At 38.2% G+C, this 16,054-nt stretch overlaps 1 long non-coding RNA gene across 1 annotated transcript; it reads left to right on the forward strand.

The window, feature by feature from the left end:
* The first annotated feature begins 6,209 nt into the window (after positions 1 to 6,209).
* On the forward strand, positions 6,210 to 12,494 carry LOC306644740. Its single transcript, XR_013759456.1, has 3 exons — positions 6,210 to 6,332; positions 9,131 to 9,343; positions 11,033 to 12,494. It is a non-coding gene; the product is annotated as an uncharacterized lncRNA (long non-coding RNA).
* The last annotated feature ends 3,560 nt before the right edge of the window (positions 12,495 to 16,054 follow it).

Here is a 16,054-nt window from a genome sequence, read left to right on the forward strand (position 1 = left end):
CTGTTTAAGCACCTTATAGTTTATCACTTTCCCACTTTTTTTTTTAAACAGTTTTTGAAATCTTCATATTAATTCCATGGGATGCATCCAGTATTATTTCCATTTTTGTGATGAGGAAATTAAGACATTGAGAAGCCAAGCAACTTGCCGAAGGCTGCCTAAGCAGAGTTAGGGAGAGACTCCAACCCATACAGCACCTTTGACCATTTGTATTCTGCCTCTCCTTCCACACACAGACAGCATATGTCATACTGGAAAAACTTTTTATGCTTAGCTCAAAACCTGCATCAAGGGGCTGGGGATATAACTCAGTTGGTAGAGTGCTTGCCTCACATGCGCAAGGCCCTGGGTTCAAGCCCCAACACCAAAAAACAAACAAACAAAAAAACGTGCATCACATTTATATTTAAAATTTACTGAAGGGTAAAAACACAGTATTTAAAAACTAACTTGGGGAAAGGATTTGTGGTCGTTTTTTGAGATATAGTTATTCATAGCCTGTGTTTATTATTCCTCCAAAAACCTGACTCCTAAAAAAAAATAGCCTTACTCCATCTCTTAATTTACAACAAAAGCAAAGGCACCCCTTCCCTTTTTGTTCATATAACCGAGTCCAAATTTCATTTCAAAATAATAGTTAATGTTTACTCAGCTCTGAACTAGTCAGGTGCTCTACCAGGCATTCTATAAACATTACATTTCATTTAAGTGCAGCAAACTTTATGAAGTATGCCTGACATCACCATTTTACTGGTGAAGACATCTGTTTGACATGCCCAGGTTCCAGAGATGGTTAACAGTGGTGTCAGACTCTGAAAGCCTCGGCCTTTCTCTAGAATCCTGGGGTAGACAGAATTTTTGATGGTCCCTTTGACCTTTGCTCCCTGGTGTTACTCCCACCATTATTAGATATTACATGGCAAAAGAAATTTTGCAGATGTAATTAAGGTTTCTAATCAGTTAACTTTAAGCAGGAGATGATCTACTCCCACAGCCCTCTTAAAGGCAGAGAGTATATCTGGCTGTTGGTAGAAGTCACAGAGATTCAGATTTGACTAGGACTTGTGCACTGTTGCAGTGTAAAGTTGGAGAGAAGCACAAGCAAAGGAATGTGGGTGGCTTGGAGGAGCCGATGGTGACATCCAGTGGATAGACAGCAAGCAAACAGGAACCTAGGACCTATGGCCCAAGGAGGCACATCCCACCAACAACCCTGGTGACGTTAAACTTGGAAGGGGATTCTTCTCCAGAACTTCCACCTGACATTTTGATTTGGTCTTCTGAGATCCCAAGCAGAAGAACCCAGATGAGTCCTGTTGGACGTTCCACCTACAGAAGCTGAGCTGGAAAATGGGTATTGTTCTAAGACACTAAGTTTGAGGTCAATTGTGAGGCAGCACAGAAGTGATAGAGAGCTCATGCTAGTGACACTAGCTCATGCTAGTGACAGGATCTCCCTTCTGAAAGGTCCCACATGAGCTGCCCTCACCTTGGCGTCCTGCCTCTCTGTGGCTCCTCTTGGCTCTTTTCTAGTGGTTGTGTTCCTGCCTCCTTCTTAGCTCAGGACTCATAGGAATACTGCTCCCTCTGCCTGGAGTTCTTCTCCCCACCCCATTCCTTCCTCCATCTCCTCTTCACCCTTCAGAATGGAGTTTAAACAGCACTTTTTAGAGGAAGAGTTTTCTAAAGCCTCCGATTCGGCCGGTTGCTCTCACAGGATCCTCTATCTGGCATTCTTAGCTCTTACCCCATTTGTAAATTTCTTTTGATGAGTGTTTCGCTTCATCTCCATTTTGTTCTCAGTCTTGCTGTCTTGTTCACAAGCATCAAAAGAATTTTCTCAAATTTATTTTTATATTCAGTCAGTGTTTTCCTCTGTATCAGAGGTCTTCTCTACTTAGACTCTAAGTTTTTTGAGGACAGGACCAAGTCTAGAAATCTCCATTGCATCCTTAGTGCTTACTCAGTGCCAACCCCAGCTGGCATTCAATAACCATTTTAATCAATGAATGAGGAAACAGAGAGCTATGTAATTTCCACTGGCTGATCCTAGTCTATCTGTCACACACACACACACACACACACGCACGCACTATTGCCTACTGTTATGGAGCTGCATGTTGATTTATCTACGCATCCACTACTTGTATAAAATTTATTTATTTATTTATTTATTTTAAATTTGAGATGGGGTCTTGTGATATTGCCCAGGTTGGTCTGGAACTCCTGAACTCAAGGGATCTGCCTTAACCTCTAAAGTTGCTAGAACTACAGACATGTGACCCTGTCAGTTCATGCTCACTTTATTTCAACCATACGGTTGTTTAGAAAACTGATAGGTTAGTTTTGAAAATATTTAGAAAACAGGTTTAAACTATTACCATAGGGGAAATCAAAAAGAAGATGAAACATGCAATAGACTGGAAACTAGGGATACTGCTAAGGTTTAAATGTGGTTTGTCTTTCAAAGGTTTATATGTTGGAAGCTTGGTCCCTAAAGTGGCATTAAAGATGTAGTGCAACCCTTAAGAATTGGGGAGCTAGGGAAAAGTGGTTAGGTTGTTGGGGGCATTGCCCTTTGAATGGATTAATGTTGGTTTTCCTAGATGGAATTTTCTCAAGAGAAGTTGTTATGAAAGAGCAAAATTAGCCCCTAAATCCCTTCTTGCACATGCTCATCTCACAATGCTATCTGCCATGTTGTGATGTGTCCAAGTAGGTCTTCAATAGGGGATGAATCAACGGGGTCACCTGATTTTGAACTTTCAGTTTCTAAAGTGTGAACTAAATAAACCTTCTTTCTTTATAAAATCCTCAGCTTTAGGCATTTTTTTATAGATACAGAAGTTAGATTAATACAGAAACTGAGCTTGAACTTTGGCTAAGCTGTAGCTATTATTTATTCCTCAGAGTCTATTTGTCAAATTACAGTTTGAGACTAGATGTATATAAGGTTCATTATTTAATTTCCCCAAATTATGCACCTATTACTATTTAATTCTGCAATACTATTTTGAAATTATCATTTCATGGAAGTAATTTATATATACATGCATATATATAAAATTTATATATGATTTTAAAATGTGTTGATTTACAATTTTTGTGGACATACCTCATCTAGTAGTAAGGTAGTAAGGAGCAATGGTGACATGAAGGTAAATTTTTTTGGTACCAGGGATTGAACCCAGGGGCACTCAACCACTGAGCCACATTCCCAGCCCTTTTTTTAAAAAAAACATTGCATTTAGAGACAGGGCCTCTATGAGTTGGCTTACAGCCTCACTAAGTTGCTGAGGTTGGCTTTGAACTCATGATTCACCTACCTTAGCCTCCTAAGCTGTTGGGATTACAGGGTGCACCACCTTGTAAAGCTGAAGGTAAATTTTTATGAAGCAGTGCTACTTTTCTTTAACTTTTACTACCAAACTATAGGTGTGACTCATTACAGTCTGAAATAATATTAGTGGTATTATTAGAATATTTATAAATATTAATGCTGATAAAATAAGACAATATAATGAAAAAATAAAAAAATAAAATTTCTTGTAAAAAATACTTTTTTTATACAAAGGATAATTCATAGAAAATTTCATTCCTTCAACTTCATCAAACTAGTCCATTTCTTTCATCGGTCTCAAATTACTTTAACCTCTACTACTTTCAACCAAAGTAATTCTCAACATTTTCTGGTAACAAATGTTTATTTTGCTCAACTTTATCTAGTAATCCTGACACGGTTGGAGAATCAATTTGTTTAGTCCTGTCTTCAACAGACATTTATTGAGGCTCTACTTTCTTTCACAAGAAGAGCACATCAAAAGGAACTGCTTACTTAGTCGTATTGGCCTCTTCTATGAAATACACTCAGAATTACAGCTGTCTTCCAAGCTGATGTCTGACAGCCATCAGGAAATGCGTAGACTTACAACTATTTTTGTATTTCCAGCATTAGTCCAACTTATGAAGTGTGGCAAGCAGGGTGGTTAGGTCAATAATCAGGTGTTAGTCATGAGGTAATAGAATGAACCCCACTCTCTCAGTTTAGGAGTGTTGTTTAAGCTATTTGAAGAAAAAAAATAAAAAAATAAAACTCCATAACTTATCATGAGCTGGTTAAGAAAGTAGGGAGGGACTTTTTAGAAATAAAGAGGTAGCTCACTGAAATCATGAACAGACAGGCATTCAGGACTTGGGAAGATTTTAGAATTAAGACCTGGAAAGACCATCAGAACTTCCTTCTCTCATCCCTGCTTCTTTCTGAGCTTCTGTTTCACTCTTTGCTACTGGTCTTCTCTACTTTACACCCCACATGTTAGAGAATGGCCTTGTACAGTTCCAAGTGCCATGGTATAGTCCAGTCACATGCAAAGAACCTAAGTGGTTTTATCCTGCTTTTAGTTCTGCCTTCTCTGGGAAGAAAATTTAGCTTAGTTTGTGTCTGGTGTCTACCTTGGGTCTGGCATGCACTTCTGCCCAACTGATTGAGGTCCACAAATAAGCCATGCAGCACAACATGGTTGAGACTAGATGTATATGAGCTTCACTATTCAATCTAATTTCTCCAGATTATGCACCTATTACTATTTAATTCTACAATACTATTTTAAAATTAATTCGTAGAGAAAAAAAATGTGAGTATGTCTAAACAGACATAAAATAGCTATTGACAAGGGGGACTCCGGGGACTCTGAATGAGAAACACACAAATTTCATGGGGCAGAGGAGTCAGGGAGTGGCTTCTGTTAGCAAAAAATGTACATGTCACCCATAACTGTGTTGTGGTGATCCTGGTAGGTTAGGTGGGAGGGATGAGGACTGAAAAGATAAAGAGAAGGGTGTGCAGAGCCATGGTGGGAAGTTTTGGCTAATGGAAAGGAATAGATCTGATGTAGAGAATAAGTTTGAGATGGGAGAAAAAAGACTTGCATGATCTCTTTAGTGTTTCTCCTGGGTACCTCTGCCACTGGATAATGGTAGCCTTACTTTGAACATTTTCATTCTAAACGGTAATTTGAAAGAATGTTTCAGGACAAGTAGCGTGTGTCTATATGACAACTTGCTTGTGACCATCTTGATTCAATGGTTGTTATTTGTTTTTGTTTCAGTACTTCCATAAATTTTGGAAGAAAGAGTCTTTAAGTGAAACACACACACACACACACACACACACACACACACACATTCACTTTTATACTTATATTCACTTATTTGAAACCTGTTAAGTTTATTTGTACTTTTTCCTTATCTTTAAGCCGAACCCCTTTCTAAGAGAGTATGGAATTCTTTGGAAAGTGAGAAACTTGTGGTTAACCTCTGAGAATTATTATCTCCAATTTGCACGGAAAAAATATAATTTAAAAAAGTTTAAATTATATTTTAAACTTTAAATGTTTCAAATGTTTAAATGTTTCAAATCTGTGTTACAAATCAGTAAGGAACTGGGATTCAAGGGCATAATACAAGAGAAAATAATGTGAAATGGCTTAATTCTGATGTATGAACTGGAATAGTCTTTGGGGTTTATGTTCTACAAGAAAGTAAGCCCCTATCAATGTTCACTGTGGCTTACTGAACTGAAAAATTATGGTTAACATTTGTTCTCTGCAGAGTGAATGTATTAAAGAAGTATAAATTTGCTGGCTTGAAACATTCTCAGTCTAGCAACCTTCTCCACACTAAACTTATTATCTTTATTTGACAAATAATATTCATCTTAACAGCACTCTAATTTTTCATTTTTAAACAGTGGTAATTCTGTAATAAAAGTAATCTGTATATACTATCAAAATTTTTGAGAGTTTAGAAAAATAAAGGCAAAAGAGGGGTGAAATCCCATGGATTTTATATTTGAGTTCAACCCAGCCAGCTTGTCACATCTGAATTTTCATAAAGGCAGCAGCAAAAGCCAAAGAGGGTTGTGATTTGCATCATCTATGAATCACTTAGTGCAAGAAATACTCCTTCAAGGAATTGCAAATTGCAGACTATGATTAGTCTGTGTTCTGTTTTCATTTTCCATCTGACAACATGTTGTGGCTGCTCTTGTTTCAGTGACTGTTATTTTCTGTGTTGTTCCTGTCCCTCTATTGATTTTGAAGGAATGGTCCTTTTGACAGCTAAACAAATGCAAATTAATATCAGTAGAGTGCATTACTACAGTACAATGGGATGTCAGGACAGTCTGACTGTAAGAAACACATGAGTCTCACTGGTGGCCACCATCTGATCCTGAGCTGGCTGGCACGTGGAGCTCTGAAAGCTGGTTGAAAAGGAAAGCCTGCCCTCGGGCGCCTTCCAAGTCACGTTCCTCCATAAATATCAGCTATATGGTGAGTTTTCATGGAAAGCCTGTATGTAAATTTCTTTAATTCACTTCTACCATAATTTAGGAGTAAAGCTGAGATAAATCAAGCTCGTTATTATTTTATAGCAATTAGTACATATTTTAAAAATTCAGCTTCTCCTTTTATGTTGGTTTGGTAATAAAACCCAAACTCAGTAATTAACACACAACATTAATAAATCCCACAAGTTAACTTCCCTTAAATTCAAAGACACCAAGAAGACAGTGAACTTTGGATTTTGGCATGTCTATTCCCCCAAAGTAGCTGAACTACAGATTTTTAAATTGTCTTTTGGAAATAATTGACTGTAAGCTAGAGATTTTGTTGGCTAAATTTTGTCCCAAAGCCATTTTTTAAAAACTACTAAGTTTCTAACTACTGAAAACAAAGAGTAATAAGGAAAGTGCTGCTGACAGTGTAATTTACAAGAGTGGTGTTTGGGGTGCTTTTTAGACTACAGCATTGAACTGGGAATTAGGAACCCAAGTTCTCTCATGCATGGGTCTGGCCACCAACTCCCTTTGTAACTTTGGGTGAGTCACCACTTTCTGGTGGCTTGACTCTCTGTGGGTGTGCTGAGAGAGAGAGAGAGAGAGAGAGAGAGAGAGAGAGAGAGAGAGAGAGAGAGAGAGAGAGAGAGAGAGAGAGAGACTTTAATGAAATGGAAGGTGCTAGAAGGGTGCAGAACATCAGAGCCTCTCCATGACACTCTGGTTTTACTTTTCATGAAGATTATTAACATTTGGCAAAGAGTCGTTACTTGACAATTTATTATCCTGTTTAAATCCAGGTAGGTTAAAAGTTTAAACTTTTTATACCAAAAGTCAAGTCTCTGGTGCTTTATAGAAACCCCAGATACCACATGGTAAAAAAAAAGAAAATCATGAATTTCATTTGAAAAGCCTCTTTTCTGGCACATGGGCTCTGCATTATAATGAAATATTCCATTGAAACGTCTGCTCTGGCACGGAGAATGGAGAAAAGTCTTATGTTTGTATACTCTGTGAAGTTGAACAACAATTTCCAACATATGTTAGGAGAGGCTGCCCTCTTTGGAGATGGGAAAATGGATAGCTCCAGAGGGAAAAGAAAACCGAGCGCTGAAAAGTTTTTGTTAATCTTTTACTGGTGAAACGGAGCTGGGAACAGAGCAGCCTGTTGGCTGTAGAGAAGGCTGGAGCCAAAAGACCCAGCCCACAGGAAATGAAGGCTGTCCTCCTCAGCGAGGCTACTTAAGCAGAGAGAAAACATTTACAGTACTTGTAATTACGATGGTTTTCGGCACCTAAATTGTCATAAATCACATTTATAAAAGCCATCTTCGCACCAGTCAAATTTTGAAAGCTGCAAAATATATTCAGCTGGTGGGTAGTTTGAAACGGTGGTACATATGTTTGGAATAAATACATGTTATAATTATGGTTTTTAATACTGGGAGGTTTCTTATGAGGATTTATACTCACATACTGATGATAATGGAGTACATTGTGAACATAATAAAGTGGTGATGGGTGGTATTTGTTCCAGCATTTCTACAAAATACTACTTCCAACTCTAAGGGGTATGTTCCTATGTAAATCCCCATACATCAAGATAAAAATATACTTCTCAGTGTATTTCCTGGAGCAAACTACCTAGAGAGAAAATACCTGCCTTTTCACAACCAATTCATGGATCTTAAAACATAATTATGTCTTATTGCATTGTTGATCCCAGAGCAGTATTTGAATTAAAAAGGAGTGCCAATAGAATTGGTAGAAAGTAAAAGAGCTCTATTTTATAGCCAAGAGCATGGAGAAGTGAAATCTAGTTTTAATAAAAGACTAGTATCATAATAAGCAGATGAGTGTAACTGGTAATTAGAGTTTTTAATTACATATGTATTATCTAACACCAAAGCCAATCTTACCAAGTGGAAAATGAAGGGGGAAAGATGGTAGTGAATTACATAGTTTGGCAGGGTCAAGGAGGAATCTGAATTAACTCTACACCATTCTGATACACAGAATAACTATTTTGGGCTGTGAAGACCTGGTCTGAGACATCTGTCTCTATAATAATCTTTGATTCAATCACTCAACAAATATTTGCTAAGAACCTCTTCTATGCAGGGCACTAGCCTAGACCCTGGGGGCAGAAATATGAGTAAGTCAGAGTCCAGCCCTTAGGATTCCTGCCTTTGAGAGGAATAGAGCCATAAACAAATAATTACAACACAATGTATTATATGCACTAATAGAGGTATGAATGGTAATCTTTGTCTTGACATGTATTTCCATTGTAAACACTGCAGTAGATGAAAGGCATTATGGGTTTCTTGTTGCTGGGCACTGGTCAGAGAATACAGCAGTCTAGGCAAGGAACTTGTTTAAAATTGAGCTTGTTCAGCAGATTCAGAACGATATCCTATAGCACTTGGTCTTGCTTCATTTCCATAAACATTTCAAAAATGTGGATTTCTGCTTTTTGCAAACGTATATATTCCACAGGATCCCTCTTTTATTTTGAAAGTTTGTGTCTTAGACCAGAAAATGTGATTAGACTGCTAAGTTCAGAGCCTACCCTGGGAATGCAGGGCCTCAGCACAGGTAAAAAGGCAGTTGTAGGGGAAAATATCAGGGTTTTGCTCTCTGAGTATACGTCTGTTGCTACCCCCATATTGCCAACACGTCAGAAAATTCTATCGCAGAGGTTTCATTTTGTTAACCTCAGTGTTTCATTTCTGCTTAGCTGCAAGTCATTTACTGCTTAGAATGATTAACTTCATGATCCTCTCTTTACAGCAGCTTCTGATTAGGCATGGGAGTGAGAAGTCTATAAAAATGAAGAAGGGGCTGATGCTCAAGGGGAAGCCTGTGAAGGGACATCAGAATGGAGACAAAGCCCTATCTTCATGGTTGGCTTGAAGGTGGCTGGGGGTGGGCCCGCACACTCTGCCCAGTGTCAAGGACCAATGCACCATGATGTGATGTTGATGGCAGTACCTTCTATTTAGGGTAAGAGAACATATTTTTCCTTGTTTACTATACAGAGTGATGAAGGGATACTAGGAGTAGCATGTCACTTCCACATTCATGAAAAAATATTTGAGAGTCAGTTTGTGCCAGGCAGCGTGCTAGGAGTTGGAAAGAAAGTGGTGAACAAAGCAGTGTAAGCTCTCTGGAAGCATATAATGCAGTAGAAAGAAGTTGCACGTGCTCTAAAGGAAGGTAACACAATTCCATGATGGAGCAGTCAGGAAAATGCATCCTGCAGAGCTCCCGCTCTGGGGGGCATTATCTACTCACGGCATGCACGGTGCTATCCTATAGCTCCGCCCCCACGTTAGCACCAACACTTCCCAGGGAGTGCTCCCAGCCAATGAATGAGCACACCGTCATACTAAGGGAAGCCCATTCCCACGACAGATACAACTTCTTTAACAGGCTACTTGGTAAACCTTGAGGATCGGTTCTTGGAACCTTGCCGTCAACCATCCTTTCTTCCCTGTCTTCTTAATGGGAGCCTGAGCTCTCAATGCATCCTCTAACTCCCTCACCTTTATCCTTCACAGGCAGACATGTTTTACAAGGTTAATTCTTTGTGTCTGCTTCTTAGAGCAGTAAAATGAGGAATAAGGATGCTCAGTCACTGCCTGACAGGCAGAACACCAACCTGTGTAGTAGATGGACACAAAAATTGGTGGCAGCCTAATTGCTGAGGACTTCACGGGTGGAGACCTAAGAAAATGTCTTGGTGAATGGGGGAACTGTTGAAGTTACAATGCTTCAGGCATTTGACATAAAATAAGGAGAGAGCTGTGCATGGTGGCACAACCTGTATCCCAGCCACTAACCTGCAATCCTGGAGACGAGGCAAGGATTGCCAGTTTGAGGCCAGGCAGGCAACTTGGCAAGACTCTGTCTCAAAACATTATTCTATTTTATTTTAGGTACTAAGGATTGGACTCAGGGGTGCTTAACCCACTGAGCCACACCCCCAGGCCTTTTAAATATTTAATTTAGAGACAGGGTCTCTCTGAGTTGCTAAGTGTCTCGCTAAATTGCTGAGACTGGCTTTGAACTTGTGATTCTCCTGCCTTAGCCTCCTGAGCTGCTGGGATTACAGGTATGCACCACTGTGTCTGGCTTCAAAACAATTTTTTTAAAGAGGGTGGGCTGGAGATGTAGCTCAGTGGTAGAGCACTTGCCTAGCATTTGGTAGGGTTCAATCCCCAGTACTGGAGAGAAAGAGAGAGAGAGAAAGGGAGCAGTCCTACATGGGCAGTGGAGTTGACTGTTACTGTCAAGTTGTTCTGACACTCTGAGTAAGAATAACAAGAGACCGTTAACAAGGGTAAAGGCTAAGTATGAGGGCCAGAGGGCTTCTTTTAGTAGCATACAGAGAAGTGCTTATCTCCTTCAATGGAATAGCTGTCATAGCTGAGTGGCAGATATAGGATCTGATAGTCAGAGCTGCAGAGCTCTGAGATGCTTGATGTCTGGTGCTCAGCCAAGGCAGTTCTGTTATGCTAAAATCAAGGCCCTGATGAGGCAAACTTGGGCCCCAAAATATTAGAGGCAGACATTAGGGGGGGGCATTTGAATGAATGTCCCTCAGAATGCTGACCTTGCCAACCCCCTATCCTTTCAGAAATTGCAGAGGTGCCCCGCTCTTCCTTAGTAATAACTGGTGCTTCTTTCCAGCTGGAAGACACAGCAAGACTTCTCAAAGGGAACAGGTATCTGCCTCAGAAGCTGCCTCCACCTCCTCTTCTGCTTGATGGGATAATAACTGGAGTTTAAGTCCGGCACAACTAGCTGGAGATAAGCAGCACCTGAGCAGGAAGGAAGATGATTTGATACTGGAGACTCGATGTGAACAAGCTACCACAAACCAGCACTGGCTAGAGAAGTACTCCTGAGGTTGCATTTTGAAGATATTTGATTAAGGAGCCAGAATATGACTTCAGGACACAGGATTTAACATTCTGGCAAGAACCCCAGAAAGAGGGCGTCTTTGTTGCTAAATGTAGCTTTTAAAAAGTGTAGAAAAAATGATGGCGAAGACTGAATGAGATGGAAATGCCTAGCAGATGTCCAGCAGATGATGAAAGAATAGAGTCTGAGAGAAGTAGTCATGTTAGAATGGCTATCTTAGGTCAGGTCAAAGACTTACCATAGGAATATATTCAGTGAGAGGGCCCAGAGGGCATACACCTTGCCAAGGACAATAGGAAAGAGCTGGTGGGGGTACCAGTATCACTAAACATTCAGTGGTGAGAGGTCACAGTGTGAAAATTAGAAGACATGACATCTACAGCAGAGAATTATGTAGCATTCCCTGGCATGTTACTGTGCCCTGGTAAAGATGAAACCCTTAACCACAAAAACCAATTAACTCAGCATCTACAGATGCTATATTGGCTACAGCCCTATACTGGCTATTCTCTTAGATCAACCAAGTCAAGAAGTCAGAATGGCTCAGCTATAGCAAGGGTCCACTTTAAGGCAGAAATGGTACAGTCTGGATAAGCTGTATGGGCAGGTGACCCAGACCCTCAGCATCCACCAGTCACAGTAGCACCTCTTTCTTGCCTGTTCATTCCATGGTAGTGTGGAGGAGAAGGAGGAGAAATCCTGAATTTGGCTCATAGATGAGCAGATTCACTATGCAATTGCAAGCCAAGAATGAGTCGTGTTTTCATTAAAGCCATGATAAGTTCTCTTGGAAGATAAAGAGGAGTTGAGTAATCACAGCTATTCAGAAGGTAGAGGCAGGAGGAGCCCAAGTTTGTGGCCAGCCTTGGCAACTCAAAAAAAAAAAAAAAAAAAAAAAAGAGGAAGGGCGGGAATGTAGCTCAGTAGATTTAATGCCCAGTACTAGAAAAGCAAACAAAAGCAAAAACAAAAGCAAAAAAAAAGGAGGGAGAATCTGAGTGGGTGGAGCTGCAATCAGTGCACCTGTTCACTGACGCATATTGAATGCTTATTGGACGAATGGGTGAACCAATCAATGAACAGAGAGCACAGGAGACATTGAGCTCCAGAGATCACTTATTATAATGGTTTCAATTGGAAAGAAAAGGATCACACTCTTTTTTTTTTTTAAATGAGGCATTTATTAACTCTAGGATAAATAAAACCTTGAACAACAAATTAAAATCAAAATTAAATAAGTAAATAAGTATCAGATCCTACTGCCATACAGAGTAATTATAAACTAAATATTTTAATTTACATAAAATTAGAAGGATAAGCAACAGAGAAGACAACTGAGCCAAAATCCTCATCTATCATGGAAAAAAGTCAACTGAAAATGATTAGAAACATCCATTACTATAAATACTTTTTAGAAATATGGAAGTAAAGTCAGAAAGAAATAATGAAGAATTTTTAAAGAAATTTCTTCTAAGAAAGGGCAAAAAGGAGAGAGGTCTTTGAAATATGAAAGGGACCAAAAAACCATTTATGTCATAAAGCTTTTAGCACTGTTGGGTTTAAAAAAATCTTTTTGCATGTAATCATTAACAAAGAAAAATAAAATCTCACTGTTTTAAAAATAAGGGATCACCAGGATCTTGTCTGTTGACTTTCTTTTGCCACCAAATTTGTAAACATTTTATTGAAGGATTAGGAATGAAGAAAAGAAAAAAGGAGAGAAGGAGCAGAATAAGGAAAAAGAAAATCTACATTAATCATATTATACTTAATAGCATATGCTTTTTTTTAAAATAAGATCCTTCTATAAGGATTACACTCTTATAGAAGTAGAAACTCTATAACTTTTAGTCTCCAATAGTCAGAGGTCTTGAATAATATGGAAAGGAAAAATTGGCCCAACCTCTAATATGTAATTCCAGAAAAAGAGGACTCCATCTGGACCATTGGGATGTTTCTTTCAACGGGAAGTGCTTTCTATTAGGATGAAGTATTCAACTAGGCTTTCTTTGCTTCAATGTATAAAGTAAGCCAAGTTGGGGCAAAATAAAGTTAACGTTAAAAGGCAGACTAGGAAGTGCATTTTCCACAACTCAGAGCAGGTGTTTGGTAACAACTGAAAAGGGAAGAAAGACGGTTGCTGGGATTCTAAAAAGTCTACCTGCCTCAGAAATACTTTGCAGTGAGTACAGACATGCAGTCAATGGCATGTTTATCTCAACAACAGGTTAAAGGACGTTGTTGGTGAATAAGCACTGTTTAAAACCAGTTGCACTCAACATTAGTCAAATTCTATTCTCTTCCTTTCAAATAAATGCTGCCATAAAGAGAACGTTAACACATGTGATGCTGTTTGATTCATTTGTAAGACTACCCATGTGGTAAAGGGTATACCAAATGCAAGTATACCAAATTAAAAAAATAGATTCAGACTTAACATATGCTGCATTATAAATTACCCTGCTGCAATCTTTTTTTATGTACACATTAGAATAAGAAATATGCTGTCCATATACAGCAAAGTAGCTTATAAAATGTATTTTGTTCTATAACAAAAATGGGTGATATTTCTCTTTGGATTATTGACGTAGATTTTTTTTAAATCACTGGTTTGACTATTCCTGAGTTTGAGCAAAAATATTTCATAGAAAACCAAGAATTAATTTTAGTTGCAGTATAATTTTCCAGCTGTTGCAAGTGGGCATATTTTGGCATGTTGCAGAACCAGTGAAATGTAAGGAAATATTAACTAGCCGATGATTGAATCAGTTTTTATTTTTAACGGCTGAGAGACAAGATTTAAAAGCCACTGATTCTTATCTTATTTCACAGTACCTTTGCCACAAATAAAGCCAATAACTTGGTGTCGTAAAATCCTAATGACTCTCTAAGAGCCTTGGGGCATGTGCACATGGAAATGACTCCCAGGACCTGGATGCATCTCCTTGTTTTCCACTTTGCTTGTGAGATCAAGAAAAGATGAAATGTAAAGGTTGACTTTCATTCTTCATTTCAAGGAAAACTCTCATCAAATGGGCAACAGCTGAGTAGCAACCAAAATCACCTGTAAATTCAAAGTGATTATTTTTGCAGACAACAACCCAAATTAGTTACATCTGAAAAATGGTCATATCTAGTCACAGTCGCAAACGACTTTGTCCTTCTCACATTGACTGAATAGCACACTTCTATCGGAGAGTAAAATAAACTCATTTGGCAATTTGTTGAAGCCTCTGGTCCTTATCTCAGAAAAATTGTTTTTAATTCTCATTTAAGCATGTTTTGAAAGAATAAAATAAAATGCATAGAATACAAAGGCAATTGATTACTGAAATATAATTGGTAAAATATTAAAAACAATTTTGTGAGATTTTAATAAATGTTCTTCTTTATTAATGCATTAAATAACAAGAACTAACAGCAGGTCTACTAACTACCATAATTTCAAAATAGAGATGAATATAAACAATATTTTTGAAATATTTGTAATTACTATGCTGTGTTAGAAAAATATCTGTGATTTCTATTAGTGTCAACATCACAGGTAGTGTATATGCTAATATTGCTTACATGCATTGCATTCTTTAAGAAATATGACATTAGTTAGAGGTTAGTGAAAATAATTATGTAATAGCCTTTCTGTTGAAATCTCAATGGGAGTCAGTAGAGTATAAATGATAAATAGGTCATGTGTTTATCAATACTCTAACTAAACTGAGTTGAAGTTCTTTCAGGACGACAGTGTTTTTTTATTTCCCTCTTCCCTAGTTTTAGATCCTATGTTATCTATATAGAAGTGGTATTTGACATTTATTATTCCCCCAAATGATAAACTTCACCTATATTACACTCACAAGAAGCTCTTTCATTTCATTCTTCTTTACTAACCAGTTCCCCATTTCTGAAGTAAGTGGGCAGCTCGGCCCCTGAAAGGCCTCTACCTTCCCAAGTCAAAACGGGAGCCAAGAGCTGCTGTCTGGTCCTCTGTAGTTTCCAACCTCAGCCTTGCTTGAGAGACTGTGCTCCTTCTAATAAGAGGTCATTCAGTCTCCGTGGGCTCATTGCGAGCCCCTTTTGATCAGAGGCTGCTGGTTCTAAACAGCGCCAAATTATATGAGGTGGTTTTGCTTACTATGTGCTACTGTCCACCGGGGATGGAATTGAGACCACTAAAATAATTCTATGTGGTAGTCCAGGTCTAACTCATATTTAAGAGAAATATTTGGATGTTTGGAGTATTTTCACTTCAGGATAGAACTCTTAGCAATCCCCAGATGAAATAGTTTTATGTAACTTAGAGGAATCCTAAACATGATAAATGTGTCATACACACATCTTGTTGTCAAGGATAGAATTTATCCAATATAAGAGCAGACAGGTTTAATAAACCACTTAAGTGTTATAAGGCATGCTTCATACTACAATGAATTATGTCCCTATTTGTGGTTCAGTGTATATGTTCTATCATTTTGAATATTGAATTAAGAAAACCTTGTATAAATAATGTGAAAGCTCTGATTTAAAGCAACAAATGCTAATAAAATCAAATTGAAGTCTGACAGTCCTTCTGTAACTCATAGATTACTTAGGAAAGGTATAATAGGGAAGGTATTAAAGAAGAGTCCTGGAATTTTCTTTAATAAATCTATTTGAAATCATATTGAGTGCCCTAAATTTTTCAAAGACAAATCCATTAAATTTGAGAATTTTAAGAATCAAAATTATATTTGGTTTACAGCATATTTTTAATGACTAAGATTTCCCAAAAATACATACTTCTAGAAGATT

The sequence above is a fragment of the Sciurus vulgaris genome (assembly GCF_902686455.1).
Source record: "Sciurus vulgaris genome assembly, chromosome: 15".
Taxonomy (NCBI): Eukaryota; Metazoa; Chordata; class Mammalia; order Rodentia; family Sciuridae; genus Sciurus; species Sciurus vulgaris.